Source organism: Olea europaea, unplaced genomic scaffold, assembly GCF_002742605.1.
Source record: "Olea europaea var. sylvestris unplaced genomic scaffold, O_europaea_v1 scaffold1112, whole genome shotgun sequence".
Classification (NCBI taxonomy): domain Eukaryota; kingdom Viridiplantae; phylum Streptophyta; class Magnoliopsida; order Lamiales; family Oleaceae; genus Olea; species Olea europaea.
In genome coordinates this window covers 146224-148807 of record NW_019228491.1, presented here as the reverse complement: position 1 = coordinate 148807, position 2584 = coordinate 146224, and positions in this window count along the sequence as shown.

Genomic DNA, 2584 nt, shown 5'->3' with positions numbered 1-2584 from the left:
GTTGATCCAATACTCTTCGACCTTTGTACCCAACACAAAACTTGCTCCATTTTGCATCCCGAACATTGTTTCATCAACCATTGCTTTGACGATCAATCCCATCGCCTTTTTCACGTGCTTGGCCCTCGATCGTGCCATCGGCCCCTCAACTATCAACGGATCTTTCCTCGGGCTCGACTCTGGACTTGACTTTGGTACTTATGCTTCCTTGATCACATCACATTTCTAGGCAATTTTTAGGACAGGATGTGTAGGCCATGTTTCTGCACGTCCTGGCTACGGTAGGGATGCAACCTAATTTTCAGGCATTTCTAGGCAGTTTGTGGGCACAGTATGCAGGCCATGTCTGGGATTTTCAGGTGTATCTAGGTAGTTTATGGGCATGGTGTGCAGGCAATGTTTGGAATGTTTCTCAACCACGTTAGGGACGCAAGCAGATTTTCAATCAAACCAAGGAAGCACGGTGTGCAAGACATGTTAGGGACGCAGGCACGTTCCCAAGCATTCTGGGCAGTTTCTAGGACATGGTATGCAGGCTACATTCGGGATAAGTCATGGTCATGGTAGGGATGCAGCTTGATTTTTAGGCATTTTTTACAGTTTCTGAACACTATGTACAGGCCATGTCAGGGACGCAACCTGGCCGCAGCAAGGATGCAACCCAATTTTTAGGCATTTCTAGACAGTTTTTGGGTCACGGTGTACAGACCAGGTCCAGGACACGTCTGAGCCACGGCAGGGATGGAGCCTGATTTTCAGGCATTTTAGGGTGATTTTTGGGCACGATGTGCAGGCCATGTCTGGGATGCGTCCTGAATGCAATAGGAATCCAACCTAATTTTTAGGCATTTCTAGGCCGTTTTTGGGACACGGTGTGAAGGTAATGTCCATGATACGGCAGGGACACATCCTGATTTTCATATATTTCAAGGCAGTTTCTAGGAAGCAATGTGCGGGCCATGTTCGGGATGTGTCTGGACCGCGTCAGGGATGCAACTTGATTTTCAGGCATTTCTTGACAGTTTCTAGGACACGGTGTGCAGGCCATGTCCCGGACGTGGTAGGGACACAACCTGATGCTCAGGCATTTTTGGGACACGATGTACAGGCCATGTCCAGGACACGACTGGGATGCAGGATGATTTTTAGACCCCTCTGGGCACGATGTGTAGGCCATGTCCGGGACGTGTCCTAGCCACGGCAGAGACGCAACCTGATTTCCAAGCATTTCAAGAAAATTTGTGGGGACGGTGTGTAGGCAATGTTCAGGATGCTTCCCGACCATGTTAGGGATGCAAACAGATTTTCAACCAAACAAAGGAAGCACAGTGTACAGGCCATGTCAGGGGCACAAGCATGTTCCCAAGCATTCTGGGCAGTTTTTGGGACACGGTGTGTAGGCCATGTCTGGGATGCATCTTGGCCGTGATAGGGGCGGAGCCTGATATTTAGGCATTTCTAGGTAGATTTTAGGTTACGGTGTGTAGACCATGTGTAGGACGGGTCCGAACACGGCAGGGATGGAGCCTGATTTTTAGGCATTTAAGGATAGTTTTTGGGCATGATGTGCAGCCATGACCAGGATGCGTCCTGATCACGGCAGGAATGCAACTTGATTTCCAAACATCTCTAGGTAATTTTTGGGACACTATGTGCAGGCAATGTCTAGGATACGGCAGGGACGCAGCCTGATTTTCATTTATTTCATGCATTTTTAGGTAGTTTCTGGGAAGTGGTGTGCAACCATGTCCGGGACGTGTCTGGGTCGTGGTAGGGATGTAGCCTGACTTCTCAGCATTTCTAAGCAGTTTCTGGGACACGGTGTGCAGGTCAATTTCCAGGACATTGTAGGGACGCAACCTGATTTTCATGCATTTCTAGGCAGTTTCTGGGACACGGTGTACAAGCCATGTCTGGGACATGACAGGGACGTAGCCTGATTTCCAGGCATTTCTAGGTAGTTTTTGGGACTCGATGTGTAGGCCATGTTCGGGAAGCATCCAGACCACGGCAGGGACGCAGCTTGATTTTCAAGCATTTCTGGGAAGTTTTTGGGCATGGGGTGTAGGTCATGTCCTAGAAGCAGCCTAATTTTTCGATATTTCTCGTCGGTTTCTGGGTCAGGTCATAATGGGACACGTCCGTGCCATGGCAGGGACAGAGCATGATTTTCAAGTAATTTTATGCAGTTTTTGGGCACGATGTACAGGCCATGTTCGGGACGCGTCTTGGACTTTGGTACTTATGCTTCCTTGATCACATCACATTTCTAGGCAATTTTTAGGACAGGATGTGTAGGCTATGTTCCTGCACGTCCTGGCTGCGGTAGGGATGCAACCTGATTTTCAGGCATCTCTAGGCAGTTTGTGGGCACAGTGTGCAGGCTAAGTCCAGGACACATCCTAGCTGCGACAGAGATGCAGCCTATTTTTTAGGCATTTCTATGCAATTTTTGGGACTCGGTGTGTAGGCCAAGTTTGGGACATGTCATGAACACGGTAGGGACGCAGCCTAATTTCCAGGCAATTTCTATGTCGTAGGGTTTTAGGTTTTTTTAATTAATTTAGAATTAAAACCAGGAAAT